At 34.9% G+C, this 20,626-nt stretch overlaps 1 protein-coding gene and 1 pseudogene across 2 annotated transcripts in view; both read left to right on the plus strand.

Moving 5' to 3' along the window:
- COL11A1 (collagen type XI alpha 1 chain) overlaps positions 1 to 20,626 on the plus strand; it is a 208,477-nt gene that overhangs the window by 161 nt on the left and 187,690 nt on the right. The gene's annotated exons all lie outside the window — the stretch shown is intronic.
- LOC309626088 (superoxide dismutase [Mn], mitochondrial pseudogene) lies at positions 52 to 20,622 on the plus strand (annotated as a pseudogene). The gene has a single exon. The product of its transcript is annotated as a superoxide dismutase [Mn], mitochondrial pseudogene (transcript).

Consider the following 20,626-nt stretch of genomic DNA (forward strand, 5'->3'; position numbering starts at 1 on the left):
GGAGGTGGGAGATTGCTGTCTTTCTCATTCTGTGCCCCTCCCCCCCTTCCTTCTTCCAACACCCCCCCCAAAAGAAACAATTCTCTTAAATCCAGATTGTAGCTGCCATCAGGTTGGAAGTGAAGACTGGAGAGAGAGATGGATGTAGGCGGGACAGTAATGGGAGAAGAGGTAGCAGGAAAAAAAGATCTGTCAGGCACAGAGCCTGCTGAAATGCCCTTCACCACTTTCCAGGGGCTTTGAAAAGAGGAAAAGTATTACCTTGAACACAAGGGCAGTTGTACAAAGCTTTTGTCTGAGGAACAGTCCTTAGACTGCCCTTTGAACACATCTTCTGGTTTCTTCAGATTCTAACTAATGGAAATGCTTTTTTAAAGGTGAGCTGAGGAGAAAATATAGGGAAAGTGTATAAAATGAATCTTAATGAAGTTCTCAAGCTGTTTTAGGGATATGAGAGAAAGCAGGGGGCCTGAATCTTGAAGACTGAGAGCACTGTGTGTGTGTGTGTGTGTGTGTGTGTGTGTGTGTGTGTGTGGCATTTTGAGGAGATGTTAAGAGGAAAAAGTGCGAGATTATAAGAAATGGATAAAGATGGGAAGAACATTTTTCCCGGGAATTCAGCCCCCTCCTCCTCCTGTGACCCCTCCCACCCCCAACTTCTTCTTGCAGGTTGGACGTGCAGTTCTCTTGGAGAATGATGAAACTCGCCAAGCAAATGGGGTGGGGGTGGAGGAATAGGGATTGGAGGGAAGGGGAGGGGGCGTGGGGTGGGATGGGAGGAGAGAGGTAAGGAAAAGTTCCTACGTGGCACCACCAAATATTCAATGACCAGACCTGCTCGGGAGACTGCAGCCCTGTCAGTACCCAAGGAGGGAGAGCGACTTCACTCCTCCCCCCCCGCCCCCCACCGCCTCCTCCCTCCCCTTCCCCCGCCCTTTCCCGCAAAGGCATCTGGCTGGAGCGGTCCGTTAGGTGCTGTAGACACGGCTGGCGGGAGGACTCCTTTGGAGTTAAGGGAGCCCAAACAGCTTAGAGTAAAAAAGCAAGCTTTGTCAGGAGTGCGCAGAGAAGTGGGGGGTTAAGAAGGAGGGTGGCGATGATTGGCTGAGGGAGAAAGAAACTGTCAACCCCAAATGCGCAGGCTTTAGCGGAAACCTGAGTCTGACCCTGTGGGTGTCAAGATCTGAGTTCTCCCTAATGGGAGTTAGCGCTCCCGGAGGCCGAACTCTGCGAAACCAGGTCTGTATTTCTTCCCCACACTTTGTGATGTTCACCTTCCTGAGTAGCGGGCAGTGGTGGATTATTCCTCTGTGACTTTTCCTGGAGAATACAGTCAGAGCCTCATTAGGACTATATTTGAATTTTGAAGTAAGTTATGCTAATTACGTGGATTCATTCATTTCTACATTTTAAAAGATAAATAGTAGAGTCTTGAAAGTGGAATCCATCAAAAATTTGTATTTTACCTTTGGTACCTGGTCACCAGCTGGATTGGTCAGTTCTGTCAGCAGGTCTGCCCTCTGCTGGTTTTATTTATTATTTGGAATTCAAGCAACTGTGTTAGTAAATCAGGCCTCTTAAAATCCTTCTAAGTATATACAGTGATGCTGAAAAAGGACACTCGATTAAGGAAGAACAGATATGCTGTTTCTTTCTGAGCTTTTTCAGCTATTTCTTTTGTTCAAACATAGGAAAAAGTATCATAGTGGCAGCTTTTTTTTTTTTTTTTTTTTTAATGTGGAAACTAAGACTTTCTTCAATGAAGACAGATGCACTATAAACTCAAGAGACGTTATCATAGGCATTCAGGGGTTATTTCACTGAAGAAGTTTCATTTTCACACTGGGACTTCCTTAAAGCTCTAAGGAGATCAGAAAGATCAAATTTCTACACGTGTGATGCATAATTTTTTCATTTAAATGTAGCTGCATACCTAAAACCCTTTTAAACAAACATCTCAGTACCACATCAAATAAATGGTGGAAAAAGAACCTTCTCTATTATTATAAAGCCATCTAATGTGAGAAATAGCAAACTTTAAGGATAATATGTTGTTTCTGTTTGTCATTTTTGATGAAATGTCTTGAAAGTTATATGGTTATTTGGATCTTCATATTGTAAGATTTGGTATTTGTTTCACCAAGTTACTAGGTGCTTATTGCTTAGTGGGAAGCTACACATTTTAAAGCTACTCTTGTAGTCATTCTTTGGCCCTTAATGAACTTCAAAAAGGAAATAGTATATTATATATTAGTGCTTTAAAAGGAAACACTAGCCTGAATCGTCTCACAAGGGGAAAATAAACTCAATGTCTAGCTCTCATACTAGCCTTCAGATTTGCAATTGATGTAACAAAGAATAAGTTCCTAAATAAGGTATTATGTACTTGCATTATACTATAATTTATTGATTTCACTGAGGCGCACTGGTGTGATTTGGTTGCTAAACCAAAAGATAATTTAAAACAGCCTATTTTCATCTAAAATTTGTATTTGTTGGATTAAAAACACTAAAGCCTTAAAAAGTTCTGAGTCATAAGAAATTGTACTCTAAAAATGTGTAGTTAAGATCCTGAAGCATCTAATCTTACAGAGAAAAGTTCTTGGAGTGAATGAATTAAAAGAAACTTTATGAACAAACACAGTTATATTATTTTACTTTGCAAATCCAAACTCTGTAACTTGGTAATCTTTAACTTACTTATTTAAAATTTTAGTATTTATTATGATTTAGCATAAAAGAGTAAGCATTATTTTTTATAATATATTTATTTGCATTAACTTCAATTTCATGATTCATATATTTGCTTATGGTTAATATAAATGTTTTATCTCATGAATTTATGAATTTCATTTTCAATTAATTCATTACTTATTATAGGTAGAACCTGAGATTTACCTGGAATTTATAGTGACTATAGCCTGTGACTGTGTTAAGATAGACAGTTTTAAGATAGATGGTTTTAAGCGGTTTTTCAAGGAGTTAGGCTAAATTGAGTACGAAGGAAAAAAAATATCTAATTGAATCATTTTCCACTAATTAAGATGGTATTCAACCTTTGGTGGTTGAGCCAGTACTGTGCCTTGCAAAAAGTTGATTAATTTTATGAAGAACTTTCAAAGCTTGTCAGCAATTGGTAGGGAGCCCTGCTGGAGTGTTTTGAGTGCCTGGGATCAGCAGGTGAAATGGTGCTGGCTTCCAGAGTATGTGCTAATCCAACTTTGCAAAGAGATCAAGTTTGTCCCTGTGGTTACTCAATCAGAAATCAGTTAAAAGATCAGATATGCTTCTGATGACAAATGCAATGTCTTCTATGATTATTAATATTGCCTTTTGTTTTTTAAATCAAAATGGACAAAGTCTGTAATAAACAATAAAGAAAAATAGGTATCTTATAAGAAGCATCTTCCTGAATCTTTTATACAGATAACCTTAGTTTAGGTGGCACATATATATTCAGTTAATTATAGACACTTTCACAAAATTGTCTATTAGTTTTGAAATTAAGTTTATCAATATCTTAATGTGACAATTCACTTTATAATTAATACTTAACTAGAATCGACTTTATAAAAATCACTCTCTAAGAGGTACTCTCAGAGTTTTAAATAAAGTTATGAAGTTGCAAAACAAATGTATATACCTAGATAAGACGATTGCTTATGATTTATTTAATTAATTTTTAGCTTCTGTGTTTGCCTCAATTTGTGACTAAAATTGAAGGAGCACATTATTCAAGTTATCACTAAAATATAGCAAGGCAAATATGAGCCTCTTTTCAGATTTGTGGATAGGATGTCTTACAAAAAACCTAAGTAGTCACCTTTCTTTTCTAAAATTTTGCTTCTTTTCTGAGACAAATTTCTCTTCACTCTGGTTAATTTATAGAAGCACTACCTATGTAATGATAATGAATGGACTTGAATCAAGCTTGGGTGAGAGTGTGTAATAAAAAGCTGAAATTTTTCAAAGGAAGAAAAGGTGTTTAGATTTTTTAAAGAGAATGCTTGAGATAGAAATTCTTATAAAAATTGCATCTTTATACTACCTTCTCACTTTATTAACGAGGAAACTAAGGCACAGAAAATTTATTAGCTGAGTCCTCTTTCTCAAAAAAAAATATTCTTATAATAGTCAAGGTTTTTCTAATGAGTAAGGTGAAGATTTGCAAGAGTGATAAAAATATCTTTAAATAACAGTAGTCTGAGACAACGGAATAAACAATTATTACTTAACGTATATGTATTTATAGAATATGGAATGACCAAATATTACTTAAATGTACATGCTGGAGTTTAAATTAGTGAGAAGATAGATTAAGTGAAAATGACTGATTTAAAGAAAAACAGGAAATTATAGAAAGCATTTAAAAATTCCTCAAAGTCCCAAGTCTAGAGAGAGGTAATTTGTATTGTTAATATACCTAATTATGTGATTCTATAAGATTATCTGTATCAAAGTAGAAAGCACAACAGTTTGTAAAATATTTTTTGTATACATATCTTGCTGGATTAAGAACATAGTTTTTTATCCTCTCTAAAGTTACTAATGGAGGACCCAGTACAGCTTCGAATTTTCAAGAAGCTAAGAAAATTATATATTTATTTCAAATAAGGCAAGTAGTGTCAAATTTCTATGCTTTTCATGTTAATTTGAGATTGATTGGGTGATATATATTATATATAATTGTCTGGCTTTTATTAATAAGTCAAATAATAAATTGATTTTTACTTGATATGGGTTATTTGTTTAATAGATAATTTTTTCCAAACAAGTGGTCAACTTTGACAAAAAATAAGAGAACACTTAGTAGTGCAAATTCTAACTCAAGTTTTTCTTTTAGATTGTCAAAGTGTCTGAAATCACATAAATACCTTTTACTTCAGGAGTAAATGGACAGTTAATTTGTAGGGAAGTACTCCCTCTTAATGGGCTACCATGATACGTTGTGCTGGCAACCACTACGGTAGAGCTAGTATTTCAACCAAATGAAGTGTTTTCCTCTCTTTTGGGAAATGCAGTATATGTCCTTAAGGTCCTGAAGAAGAAACTATGGAACTTAATATTTATACTCATGGCTAACTCTAACAATTTATATAAATATAGGGTTTTATAAATATTGAGCCAATCCTATCATTTTATATAATTTTTAGTGATGATATTTAAGTATTTGAAAGCCAGAATCATATTGTATCCTAAATACACTTTTCTTTCCCATTTACCTTTGGAGAAATAATTAAGTGCAGTTGGTCTGTGATCATTAGGAATTCAGGGCAATTGCAGAGTGGGAGCTGAGGGCTGATTTGCGTTTCTGCTTTTACTACTCCACTTCCTTCATTTAATAGTGGGGAAATGTGACCTGAGCTGGGTGTGGTGAGAGGAAACCAAACTTTCTTTTGTCTGTTGAAGTTTTGTTCCTTAGCAAAGAAGAAAGAGAGGTATGCACAGGTGCTATAAAAAGTTGCAGCGCTCCCTAAGTTGTCTCACTGAAGAGTCCATTTTAAATTCAGTTTTCATGTATACTAAAAGTATACTATAACAAATTTCCTAAATTTGGACTTTTTCTACTCATTTCTTTTGCAATTTAATTCAGAAACTAAGGGGTTTTGTTTTTCATTTAACTGCCTTCTATATTCTAATGCATCTAATATATTTATTTCTCCTTTCAAAACCCTAATATGATTTTATTTTTATAGATAATCTTGGGTTTTGTTTTGTTTTTTTTCTACTTTCAGTAGTGTCAGAACTCAACATGAATAATACTATCTGGTAGAGAAGATGAAAGTCAATTTTAAAGTGATTTAGTGAGTAGTATCTATCAGTTGCAGTCTTTGGCTTACTACTGACTTGGCTAGTGGTTCTTTAGACATTGGCTGATCACCAGACCTACTGTTATCTGGTAAAATAAACTCTTTGCTTGCTGTGCATGGAATTAGAGACAGTGCTATTAATTTAGGAGAAAGAACTCAGAGAAAAGAAAGGTTATCATATTTCAGAGTAAGAGACCAGCTTAAATACGACTTGACAATTGAGAACTAAAACAAACCTGTGTAAAAGTGCTTTAGCACAATCAACTTTTGCAATTCCCTCAAACCTTCTTTTTTTTCCTTAAAAAGCATTTCTTTCTTATTTTAACCAAATTTAATTGCTCTTGAATGGCCCTGTACTGTACAGGCAAATGAAGGTCCCTATTCATAGAACTTGAGCGCATAGGGTGTCAGTGGAAGCTTCCTTCCTCTGTCTGACTGGTAAACTCACATCCGGGCTTAAACGAGCGAACCTTAGATGGTATGAGGTGGTTGGTTTTCCTTCCTCACTCAGATTTTCACAAACAACTTCCCGAAAGGATGCCTGCCAGAAAGAGCAGTAGCTGCAATTCCTGACAAAACTAATGAGAAGCTCTAGCGCACTTTCCTACTTTGTGCTCTTGGATAGCTCTGCTGAGAAAGAGCCATAAATATTAGAGTGGTGTTTGCCCTTAATTCTCTTTTTAGACTAACTGTGGAGGACAACCTACTACTTGCTGTCACTCTTTGAATGCTGATGAATCTTCAAAATACTTCACTGGTTTTGAAGACAAAAATTATTGTCCAAATGGCCTAGCGTGGTGTAGAGTGCCCTTCAGGATGTGGCCCTTCTGTACATCCAGGCTCAGGATCAGCCTTTTCCCACCTGCTGCCACCCCACTCCCATTCACCCTGCACTTCAGGCATGTTGAACCTCTTGCCCATATTCTCCCCTATCTTTGAACACACTATTCTTTTTACCTGGAATGTATGTTTCCTTCTCATCTATCTCGCAGATGCCTTCTCATACTTCAAGATTTAGCTCAAGCTTCGTACTCCAGGCAGATATAATAACAAGCTCTCACGCTGAATGCATGCCCATTATGTACCAGGTCCTGTTGTAAGCACTTTTTTGTATAAAATATCATTTCATTCTGACAATTGTCCTGGAAGTAAGCTAATACTAAAATCTCCATTTTACCCATAAGGAAATTGAAAAACAGAGAAGTTAATTATCTTGCTTAAGACCATACAACTACTATGTGATAGACCTGGGACCTGAACCCAGGCAATCATGCTCCAGAGACCTTGCTTTTGATCACTTGCCCATGTTTACTGTGTATTCTTAATGCTTTTACACAGCCTTCGTGACTTTGCTTATGATTATGGTGCCCTGGGGCCTAACATTAATGCACAAATCATGCAGCTGCACCACAGTGAATATCATGTAAATTGTGTGAATAACTTGAATGCCACCAAGGAAAAATATAAAGAGACTCTCATTAAAGATGATGTTATAATTCAGGTAGCTCTTCATCCTGCACTAAAGTTCAGTGTTGGAGGACCTGTCACCCTTCCCATTTTAGGGACAAACTTAAGCCCTAATGATGGTGGAGAACCCAAAGGGGAGTGGATGGAAGCTAGTAAATGTTACTTTATTTCCTTTGACTGATTGAAGGAGAAGTTGACAGCTGTATCTCTTGGCATTCAAGGTTCAGATTGGGGTTGGCCTGGTTTCATTAAATTACAAGGACACTTACAAATTGCTGCCTGTTCTAATCAGGATCCATTACAAGGAACAACAGGTCTTTTCCACTTTGGGAGATTGGTATGGTAGTATGCTTACTACCTTCAGTGTAAAAGTGTCAGATCTGATTATCTAAAAGCTGTTTGGAATGTAATCAACTGGGAGAATGTAACTGAAAGATACATGGTTTGCAAACAAACAAACAAACATGCACACACACATTATAATTATTTTAAAAATTTCTCATTTATATGTTAGCCTTTCTCTAGGAGTTGCTGGAGGGTAATGACTGTGATTTAGTTTTATTTCTTCCCCTGGTGTCTACCAACATGCCAGAATGCACAGGATATGATATAGTCACTATTTAGATTACTAATTATCTTCTGACTTTGCTCAGCAGACTGGAACAAGGTTAAAATCTAGTTAACTTGGAGTGGTGTGAAGTGACCTCCTCATGTCATGTTGTTAGCAGTAATTAGATCTCGCCTCCCCCCTGTTTTTTACTCATTCTCTGAAAGTGAATGAGTTGCGACTTCTTTCTGGCTTTCTTCATCTGGAAAATAGTTTTGCACATTCTCTCCAAAGATATCTTTAAATATTTGAAGCTCTTGATTGACCATATTACCTCTAAAACTGTAGTTTGCTTTAACATAGGAATCTGATCGAGAAAAATACCATATGAAGTTGTGTTTTTGCTTTGACAGCAACATAAATCATCATTTCATTTGTCTACATGATTTCAATTTGTAATAAGTAAAAGTAATAATTGGGAAATTTCCTCTCATATATTCATTTTTGAAACCTTTATTTCAGTTTTGCATCCTATTAAGGATTGTCTGATTTTGCTTAATGACTATTAGGAAGAGTAGCCTATCTATATTTATTGCTTTATGATTATTTTACTAAACTAGTTCTTTTAGAGAGCAGTTTGCATATTACACATGTAATTATTATATTAGGAAGTACCATCTTTAAGCAAGGAGTATGTAAAATTTCAAGTGCTTAATAAGGTTAATAGTCTGTAGGTGTAGAATTGTTTTTGATGAAAATTATATGTTTTTAATATTCTATTCCTATCCATTGTATGTTTTAGTTCCACTAAAATCATTAGGATGGATGTCTTTATCTGCTTTATTTAGTGTGTCTTAAGCACATAGATCAGAACTTATCACATAGTAAACATTTGGAAAATTTTTGTTGAAAGAGGTAAAGGTGTTGATTGCAGCTCTAATGAATTGCTCTTCAATAACCTAATTGATGATCTGAGATGGGATATAGGGTTATGTAGATCAGTTATTGCCAGTGTCTACAGAAGTATATTGAACAGATTTTTGCTGATACTATTGTGATTTCCTGAAAATAGCACTCTGTTTTGTCTCCAAGCAAGCTATGATCTTCACCCTGATCACTCTCTCAATCTGCTTAGCATTGCTTTTTTACACAGAATTTAGATATTATCTCCTCTAGGAATAGCTCTTCTTAACCATGAACACTAGGATAATTGACCTTGTATAACATCCAAAAGCACACTGTACTAACTCCAACTTGAATACTCATCATAGAATATTTTCGATGCTAAAATGAAAGCAGGGACTGCATCTTTTTCATCTATGTAAGGATTTCTGGCATCTAGGTCTAGCACCATACCTAGAGCATAATAGATGGCCAGTAAATATTCATAGAATGAATTAACGAACTCATAAGCAAGACATTTTCACTAAAGTCAAGAAGACGGGGATACTCAGTCCTGGCTTGATATCACAATCATTTTCAGTTACATCCCTATAGATATTAATTGAGTAGATTTTGTGCAGAATCCAAGCACAGCTGCTTCATAAGTCTCTACATATAATTTTGATGCACAACCAAGGGTTCATGAACCTTCTGTAATAGGAAATAAATGTATACAAAGATGAGGATGTGCTTAGATTGTTTAACAGGGTACTGGAAGTCAAGTGAAAGGTTATCTGCTATGTGGAAATTATTTGATACATACCTTATTGCCAGACAGAAGTGGCTCTGCAAAAAACCGATTTAAGTAGATCAACTGATTATGACATTGATAATGTTTTTTAAAAAAATCCTCCTCTCCATAGCATGTGATAAACTAAATGCCAATAAATATTGCTCTTCTCCACATTAAAGTCAAGTCGTTGTAATGAAAATATAATTTTAGTTTTATAATAAACGTATTTTAATAGCTGTGACCACTTATAAATCAGAAATGCCATACTTTTCAAATATCACACTCTCAACTGGTGTTTGTTCTTCCCTCGCCGTTCTCAAAGTTGTGATACTGTTTCTGCTTTCGACTTTCAGTTCATATATGCTTTTGATGATATGAGAAAGTTCAGGATTGAGGTTGTTTAATAACTGAGAAAATTAAATGACTCTCTTCTATGTGCAGTCACTATGTTAGATGCCAGGACTACCAAGATGGTTTGCCAGCCTCCATTCTCATGGAGTATGTGTGTTACTAGGAGAGTGCTGGAGTTGGGGATGTGGGCAGGGGCCACATAACACAAGACCATATGGGTATAGTTTTCTGGATAGAATAGATTCATGTGACTAATTTAAAAGTACAGGGAGGCTGCTAAGGTGGCATGGTCAGTGCATACTTTGATATCTACACTTACTAAGTGGTTCCAATTGGTTGCAACTATTGGATCCTCTGACAAATAACCAGGGAAGTAGAGAGCCACGCAGCTTTTTCTGGAATAGCCAACCCACTGTAAAGTCACCTGGGGTTCTCAATGATAATTAGTACAGTTAAGTCACACTTGATATGGAGTTATGGCCATTATAAAGTTGAAAAATATATGAATGAATAATCTTCTTATTTTATAAAGGAGTATGTTAAGCAAACATGTACACATTTATAAAGTCTATTATGAGACAAAGTTGCCTAACATTTTTAAACCTTAAAATGTGATTTTTTTTGTTATTAAACAAATTATAGCATGTTTTAGAACATAAAGTGTAAATAGTGATTTTTGTTTCTGAAGATTAATATGTTGGACCAAGGTCTCTATTTTGATTATATGAGAGAATAAAATATTTATTATAAGCATTTTTAAGTCATAATGATTTCTTTCAGGGAAAGTTATATCAAATGGCGTTTAAAAAACATATCATTAATTGAGTTAGTTATAGTTTAAAATAATATTGATAGGCTGTCAACTCCCAAAGTTTTATTTTTATCCCAAACCTTGCCCCTGAACTTCAGACTCATAGACTCACTCAACTGCTTATTCAGCTACTTCCAATGGCATTATTAAGTCATCTCAAAATTAGCATGCCCATAACTGAATTGCAGAACTCTCCTCCGGAAATCCATTCCTCTCAGTCTTCCCCGTCTCAGTTAATGGCAACACAATCAGTCATGATGTTTGAGCTAAAAAACTTGGAGTCATCTTTGGCTCGTTTTCTCTCATACTCCACTCTGATCTGCTCTGTCTCCAGAATATATCCATAATCTCACAAAGTTCTTCATCTCTCAGTCCAAGAAAACAATATCAACAAAATTTTACCTCTAGAAGACTGCAGTTGTTTCTCTGCTCTCTGATTCCACTCCAGTGTCCCTAGAGTCTGTTCTCAACACAACAACCACAGTCTTCGGAAAAATTAGTTGGTTGATGTTCTTCCTCTCCCCTTAACTGCCAATGGTTTTCCATCTCATTTGGAACAAAATCCAAGCTTGTTGAAGATCCCACAGGACCTATACAAGCTGCCTTCAACATGCCCTCACTCTTACTTCTCTGACCTCATCTCTTATACCCCTTTTATTTCCTTTGCAGGAGATATATTTGTCTCCTTGCATTTCCACCAATGTCTTGGGTCAACTCCTATCTCAGGTTCTTTGTACTTACTGTACAAAGAACTGCTTACAATGCCATTCTGTAAAAATATCAGGATAGAGGAACAGCTTATGCCTTTCTAGAATTTACTCAAGCATCATCTTCTTATTGAGGCTTTTAGTGTCTTTCTTATTTTATATTAAAATCCATATCTCCTTAACCCTCCCTATACTCATTCACTGATTTATTTTTCTCCTTGGTACTACTCAAATATTTGTCATTTATAAAAAGTAATGACATTTAAATTAAATGTTGAGATTTTATTTTAAGGCTTAATATAAAATGTAGAATTAGATAATTTTGGAGTACAAATATTGCCTTAAATTGTTTGGGCAGCTTCTAAGCCATATTTACCCAAATAATTCCCATGGCTTTTCATTTCATTTTACCTATTTAGATATAGTCAATAAGACAGTAAAGCACTTTACTTATTTGATAGACACCATACACATTGATCCAGTTGTCTTAAGAGTTTATAGTTGTCTAGAAATGGTAATGGGAGTTTGCACTTTATTTTACTGGTTTAACAGAACAATGAGGCAAGACTTGTAGTTACCTAGAAAGTAGAGGGGAGATGTTCCCAACTGAAGACCTAGACAGCAATTACAGATTAGATATTATCAAGAAAATGTAAACACATGTTGCTATTCAAAGCAAATTCATTTATTATTCCTAATCAACATTAAATCTGGGATTCTGTGTTTTATGGATTTCTTTTAACCACTAGATAGGTCAGAATTAGAATAAATCATGAACATTTGGACGTGAATACAATTGATTTTGATGGGAGTCATGTTTTTCCATTAGTTACACTTCAGAGTGTTTTACTATGTATTTTTTTCCCTGACCTTTCCAATTTTGAATTTCACTGTGTAACTGATTTTAAAAAAACAACAACTGGTATTTTCACGGAGCTGTAAGGAAGTACATTTACATTTGATCATTGGTTTTTATTTTCTGAAATGGTAGTACCAATAGGTTTGTAGGTATTTGGATTGGTAAAATTAACTGTAAAATTCCTAAAACTCTAGGCTCCTGTTTTATATCATCTTCATCCATGGCTTTCTCAATTTGATGTTTTTCTTTGTTTGAATATCAAATACTCATTTTTTCCAAGAAGCATAAGAGACTGCTTCTCAAAAACCTGAGCCTTGAGATGCTTATATTTATTTTATTCTTTTTTTTTCTGTAGGAAAATATATACTCTAAACATAGGTTTAAAATGGCAAAACATTTAAGTTTATTATAGAACCCCTTGGGGAAAATGTAGTCTAAAACCTTCCCATACCCAGGAATATTTAATGTAAACTATACATCTATAATCTTATATACTTACAATTTACTGATATAGTCAAGCAGTTCATTTCTCCCATTTTGCACTTGTTTTGACTACAATGGTTAGATCGCAAAATATAGACAAACAAGTTTGGTAATTTAAGCCAAAAATAGTTGTGTAGAGACTTAGGACACTTAGGTGATTTATATCGACATTATTTGTGCCATATAGGCATTTAAAGATGAGCTTTCACACCTTTTTAAATATGGGATAATTTAGGTCGATATGTTTTATTTTCTAATACTTCATGTTAGTTTATAATACAAGATTTGTATGTGGCATATGTGGGTTTGAAATAAATGAAGGAATAGTATCAGAGGAAAGACAATAAAATATTAGTTTTTAAAAAAACCTTTTAATAAATAATATGTCAGGGTTAATCTATAGTTATATCAATGTCTATGAGATGCAAAGAAAAAATTATTGAAAAGGAAAAAATTGCAATGATATCAGTGTATTAATGTCAAGTTGTGCTACAGGGTGGTAATGGAACAGTGAACATGATAGCTTAAGCTGTCGAAGTTCCAGGAAGCCTCCTGGGGTTGTATGTCCCTAGAATAACATAAAATCATGCTGGAGAGATTGCTAAGCATTGCATAATCTTCATGGATGATATCTAACGGACCTTTAGAGATAGAAAACTGTTCAGTCTTCTACTCGACTGTAAAGAGATTTCCCAAGGTAGTCAGAGGAAATGTATAACAGGAATCTAGTGAATTATAGCTCTGGGAAAACACTGGTGGCACTCACTGTGACTGTTAGAGATGTTCAGAAAGGTTAAAATTTTGATGAAATAGTGCTTTCAGGTATTATTTTTATTGAGTGCTTAGACACTATCCTCAGAGATTAAAATGCCTTATCTCATTTAATTCTCAAAATTTGGTTAAGTTGAAGAAACTAACTCTTAGAGGAGTAAGTAGCTTACCCAAAGTTATACAAATAATAAATACCAAACTTGGGTTAGAAGTTGTGCTGTTCCAACTGCAGAAACTGAGTTGTTAATTGTTTTTTATACACTTGTCATATCCTACATTTTAGATTCTTTATTAAGGGCTCTTATGATTTTGAAATATAGCAGGGTGTTGGTAGTAGTTAAATTATAACAGTCACTTCTCTCTCATTTTTTCTTTTGCCAGTCCTGCATCCCACTACTACATAAACACAGTAGCACTCCTGGTTATTTTATACTTATCTAGAGCAGCAAAGCATTTCATAACTGGGTGGAAGATGATTTATAACTCTGTGCTTTATTTTGTTTTTATTTCTGTCTATAATGATATGCTTCATGTATGACCTGTGATGTGAGGTACAAGGTGAGGATAAGTGACTCCCTAGTCGTGGGGAAAGCATCTAGCATACTTTAGGAAGGTCACTTCAGACCTGTGTTCTTGCCATACCTGAATCAAATGGAAACAACCAGACTTGTCAAGGTCTTCAGGGTGCTGTTTGTAAAGGTCACTTTCAACCCTTTTTTTCTGAGACTAATAAGAAAGAAGCTTCAACTCTGAGGCAGTATGTGGCTGCCCATTTACTCACTTATTCATTCATTCATTAAACATATTTCTCTTGATTTTTTATTGTGTGTCAGCCACTATGTTATTTATGAATACTGCAGTGAACGTCAATAATGCTGATGTTTGCTGTCAGAGGGTTTACAATCTATCAGGGGAGGCAGGCATTAACCAATAAATTACAAGCTTAGCAAAAAGAGAGAGAGAGAGAAAGAAATTACTGGCATAAGTATGTAACAGGGAAATCAAGACCATAATTTAGACATACACCGTGGCTGAGAGCACACAGCCTAGAGTGAAAATGAGATAATTAAGCAAACAAACAAAATAGAGCATGGAGTTAACCAAGGGGGTATATGGGGCACTTGGGATCATATGAAAGGGTCACATAACCCAGCCTGGGAGGGATAAGAAATGATTTCCTGAAGAAAGTCATGGCTAGGTTGATATCAAAAGATTGATTAGGTCTGAGTTCACCAGGTTTCAACCCCAGCTACCCATTAGGCTCATCTGGGAAATGTTTAAAACATGTGAATGCCTGGGCCCCATGCCAACCCAGACATCTATATGTTTTAAAAGCTTGCCAGGAGATTCTACTGACAGTTAGGGTTGAAAAAAACAGTCAACTATCCTTAGTCAATTGATGAAGGATTGAAAAAAATCTCCAACAAAGGGAATACAGTAAATTTTAGAAACTGAAAGAAGTTTATTTCAGCTGAACCATAAAATTTGGGGTTGAGGGAGCACATAGGAGTTAGTGTAGATGTCTCACTTGGAGTTTGTGGCTGTGAGTGTTCATGGCGGAGATGTGATTTTTCTCAAGAAGTCCTCAGCAGCCATGATGCCCCCAGGGAGACTTTGAACATCTAAATTTATTCCGTATTGATGTCTTGTCAGGACATGACTAGTTCCATTTTCTTGAACTCTGTACTGTCTTGTATCTGTGCTGTCATATTTGATATTTCTATCACCTTCCTCTTCATTGATGAATCTATCATTCAAGACTCAGCTTAAAAGAACCACATGGTAGATATTTTAGCCTTTGTGGGCCACATGGTCTCTGTCAGCTACAGAGCTCTGTCCTTGTAGTGCAAAAGCAGCTATGGACAATATATAAATGAATGGCTGTAGCTGTATTTACAATATAAACCTTATTTGTGGAGAAGGAAATTTAAATTTCATGTAATTTTCATGTGTCATAAAATATTATGCTTCTTTTAATTTTTTTTCAACCGTGCAAAAATGTAGAAACAGTCTTATTTCGTGTACCATACAAAAATAGACAGCAGGAGGTCTTAAACCATAAGCATAGTTTTCCCAGCCACTGTTCTAAGGCATTGTTACAAATACCAACTTAGTTCTCACAAAAACTCTAATAGGTAGATATTTTTTTATTATTCTCGTTATACAGATGTGGAAACTGAGGCACAAAACAGTAAAGTAGCATGCCCAAATCACACAGATGCTAAGTGCCAGAGGTGGGATTCAAACCAGTCTGGATTTCCAACACTGTGCATTGCTGCTTTATCCTACTTACTGGTCATGGGAATACGTGAAGAAGTTTAAAGGAGGAATTAATTAGAGACTAAACAGTCAAAGCATTGGGTGACCTTAGAACAATAATTTAAGTAGACGCTGGAGGCATGAAGGAGAAAGGATTAAAGACCTGGGATAGACTAATCAATGAATGAATGGAGGTGTTTAAGAGATCAACAGAACACAATAGGAAAAACATATTAGGCCCTCACAAATTTTCATTTCAAGACCAGAGAGCCCCATGGACTTCAGAGGAAGTTGCTTTTATATGTTTCACATGATTGTGTTTCACGTTTAAATGATATTTTATATAGTCTGTGTGTGCGTGTGTGTGTGTGTATACCTGTTCTCTTCTAGTTTTGGAAAAAAGTCAAGTGTAGGCAAATAATTAAAAACCAAGTGTGAAAAGCACTATCACAGAGGTGAGTATTTCTAACCCAGCTTTGGGAGATAGGGAATGCTTTCAGGAAGAGATTGCACATTAATTATATCCTACTTATTCCTCAGAACAGGATTTATAAAAGCTCAGAGACAGGAGGAGGAACATGGTGGGTAGTCTGTGAAGTCTGAGTCCAGTATGGCTATAGCACTGAGTGAGGAAAGAATTAAGGGGTAATGAGATACAAGGATGGAGATGCAGTAGCATGGAACTGGAAGAATATGTGAGTGTGTCCAGATCATTAAGATTTTATATGCAAGGTATGTAGGTACCATCTGGAAGTTAGTTGGGTTCTCGGAAGGAATTTAAGCAAAATGACTTGAGGCGTGGAGTTTTGGAAGCTCATTCAAGCTGTGGTATGCAGATTGATGAGAAAAGGCATTGAAACCAATTAAATGGCTATTGTCGTAATGCACTGAGTCTGCTATCCTATTTTCCCATTTAATAAACAAAAAAATATGCAATAAAAGGCAGGAAAAATATTATTGAACAAATATTGTGCTGACTGGATACTTCTGAAATGAGAATCATAATCTGTGCCATAAGGATTGGCGACATAGAAACAATTAAAATATTAGGGACATTTAGGAATTGCTTTGAATATCAAAATTACAGTTTTTTAGATATATCGAGTTAAGCTATAATAAATTACTGCTTTTAATCTTTAAACTGTTGAAGTTCAGTTAATAAAATATGAAGAATAGTTCCCCCTCGTGTGTGTGTGTGTGTGCGTGTGCGTGTGTGTGTGTGTGTATAAAACCATCGAACCCATGTTATGAGAATTTGTTAAATGCTATAATTATGATATCAAATAAGAGGCAGATTTCAAAGTGACTTAATTTATTACTTAGTTTACTTGAAAGGAAAAATCTTTAAGACTTGATTAACTGAGCTTTACATTTTTGTAACTTTATATGACTTTTTAGAAAAAAAACTATTTGCAATCTTTATTATATATCCCTATTTCTTGATTGTTTTCTGTAGAGTGAATTTTTATTTCGTATCATATGTCTCTACATAGAACTTTGTTTAGTCTTTAAAAATAGAGCCCTTATTTTGAATCCTGTAGAGGGAGTGTGTTTTTATCACATTGCTTTCAAAGTAGGAACTAACAAATGTGACAAAACCTGTGCTCCTGGAAAAGGTCATCCTGTTAAAAAATAGTTTGGAGAGAAGGAAAGGTGTGGTCCATTTTATGTATTATTTACTGATACGCAGTTGGGGCTGTGACCATGGGGCTGCAACCTTTTCTTTACAGAAGGATTACAGCCTTCATAGCTGTGTTCTTGTGGATCCTGGAGTCTTTACCCTATTCAGATGTACTTTTGCTAATGGCTTCAGAGCAAGAAGATAAGATAAAATAAGCAGATAAGATGCTGTGCTTTTAGAAACAGTCTCCTTCAGAGTAATTTATCCCTGAAGTGTGAATTGAGTTTAATTTAAAGCAAATATAAACATCAGGAATCAATGAACTGGCTCAAGATAATCTTATATATTATATTTATGTTTTAAGTTACTTTTCACAGTGTTTTTATTTATGGGCTATAGCAATGAAGGTGATGAAGTGGAATGAACCTAGATTTGATTTTGCACAGACTTTAGGAGTATCCATAGTTTGCTTTCTGGTTCTCAATTCCTTCATCTGCACAATGGGGATAAGAACACATGGCCTGCAAAGTTTTTGACGGTTAATGCTAGGAAGAACTTAGCCCAAGGACTGTCACATGTTAGGCTCTCTGGGCCTGGCAGTTAATATAGTTATTATTTTCTTAGCTTTATAATAAGAGAAAAAAAGAATGTAAAAATAGTCAGGTATCCTATTGGCCTAAAAAAATTGGCCATTGAAAGCAGGAGTCCTGCAAAAAATGTTCTTGAAAGTTGTTATTATTCTTTTAAATATTCCAAGGCTGAATTAAAGGGGATCATATTTGATAGGGTTAATGATCCCTTCAATATGTCTGATTTCCATAAAAAAAGTTTTTTTTTTCTTTTTAATAATTTGGAATGATGTGTAGTCTACTGGATAATATGTTGATTTTCATTCAGAAGGTTGATGAAATAGGTAGACAGTCGTTATTATTAAAGTACGTTTGTTATAAGGTAAAAGGCAAATTATATAAAGCTTCATTCACATATGTTTGTACATATAGAAGTTAATATGCCTAAAATTTAATTAACTAAGGAAGTGACCAGATGCACGTTTCTCACGTACTCATTCGATCATCCATTCATACATTCTATAACTAACTCTACTTATTATAACAAAAGTATTAATTGACATTGTAATTTTCAAAGAACACCAGTCTATTGCAGGTCACTGTCTATTTTGTGGAGTGTGATAAACTTAGCAGATGGTATTTCCTGATTTTACACTCAGTCCCTTTTTCATTCTAAGTCCTCCCAGAAATAGCGTACTTATAAAACCCAACATATTTTGAAATTTGGTGGCAATTCTATTTTTTTTTTAACTAAGAACTGAAACTTTTCAAATCAATAATATTGGTCTCACTTTCAGCCAGAAGTGATCTCTTTTCCTTCTAAACAAAAGAGTACTGTGTGCATCTGTATAAAACTATAGATACTGCCTCCTATGTAATTATTGGGGCCTCCTTAATTAGAATCTAAATACTTGCAGTCAGGACTATGTTTCAGACATGCTCAGTGATGCATTAGCTAACACATGGCCTTCTCTGAATATTTTTATTTTTGAATAAAATAAAAATTCAATAGAGTATAAGTGTATTGAGTAATATGGAGTCCTAAGTCTGTTTTTATAACAATACTTACACCACATCATTCATGTTTTGACTTGCTTAGTGAATTATGCAGATATTTAGTTGTGGACCAGGGAATTCGAGGGTCTAAAAAATCGTTTGTCCTTTTATGTCTGGTTTATTTCATGTAGCATAACGTTTCAAAGGTTCCATGTGGTAGCATGTATCAGAACTTCATTCCTTTTTTGGTTGAATCATATTCTATTGTATGTATATTATCACATTTTGTTAATCTGTTCACATACTGATCGAAACTTTGGTTGTTTTCACCTTTTGGCTATTGTGAATAATGTTGCAATGAACATTCTCATACAGGTGCCTGTTTTAAGCCCTGACTTTCCATTTGCTTAAGTATATACCTAGGAGTGGCATTGCTTGGGCATATGGTACTTCTGTGTTTAGCACTTTGACAGATATTATCTGATTCCACTTATATGAAATTTCTAGAATAGGAAACTTCATAGAGATGGAGAGTAGATTATCGGTCATCAGAGCCAGGGCAGAGGAGGGGAGTAGGGAGTTATCACCTAATGGTTAAACAGTTTCTATTTGGGGTAATGAAAAAAGTTTTGGAAATAGATTTTGGTAATGGTTACATAGCATTGTGAATGTAATTATGCTACTAAATTGTATACTTTAAAATGGTTAAAATGGCAAAATTTATGTTGTGTATATTTTACCACAATTAGAAAATGAATAGTTTAAGAAGTGTAATATACCAGAACTAATAAATTGCATACTTGAAATGGGTGAATTGCATGGTATGTGAGTTATATTCCAATAAAGCTGTGTGAAACATCAAGTTTATCCAAAAGGATTACACTTGCAAAGGGAAAGTTTAAGGTTCCAAACTTATTTTATGTTGACCGCTTCATGGTAGCAGGAGGTAGCTGGAATGGATTGGAATGGGAAATTTATGCTTCTGCCAATTTATGCTTCTAGCCCTGTGTTAGACACCCTAGGGCTACATAAAAGGCGAAAAAAAATTACTTATCTCCAGGGACTTTAAATCTAAATCATAAGGCATGAAGCAGTGTACATGAAGTTACTCTGGCAAATGTAGAGGATTAAGAACAACAAATTATGCATAGACACATACATGCATGCACATTTACAAAGGCACACACAAATACACAGATATGTACATATACTTTGTAAATAACTAACATAGGAAGGCACTCAAAACTAGAGCATTATATTTGTTACCTATTCTTTTAAACATCTTTTAACTTATCTTTGGGTATACAATATGGCTTAGTAACTGCACATTTTACAATATGTATATATAACATTTATTGTGAATTTGAATCTTCAGAATCACCTTTGTTTAGATTATGAATAGTTGAATAGTAAATCTGTTAGAAATTAATGGAATATATACAGATGCTGGCTTTTTCAACATCTCTTTGCTTCTGTGTAATTTGATTTCTGATTTGAGATATTTTGACTTTGAGAATGTTACAGTTTATATTTTACTTGCTGCTCCACTCCTTAGCCCCCCACCTAAATGTTAGAGAAGCATGGCAAAAGATAAATAGATTTGAGACGTAGGACTATAAACTATTTCCTCTGTTTAAAAAATACTCATATTTATATTAGATTATTTGTTCAATTACGTTTTCCTATTTTTAACTTATTTT

Source organism: Balaenoptera borealis (genome assembly GCF_965194805.1).
Source record: "Balaenoptera borealis genome assembly, chromosome: 1".
Taxonomy (NCBI): Eukaryota; Metazoa; Chordata; class Mammalia; order Artiodactyla; family Balaenopteridae; genus Balaenoptera; species Balaenoptera borealis.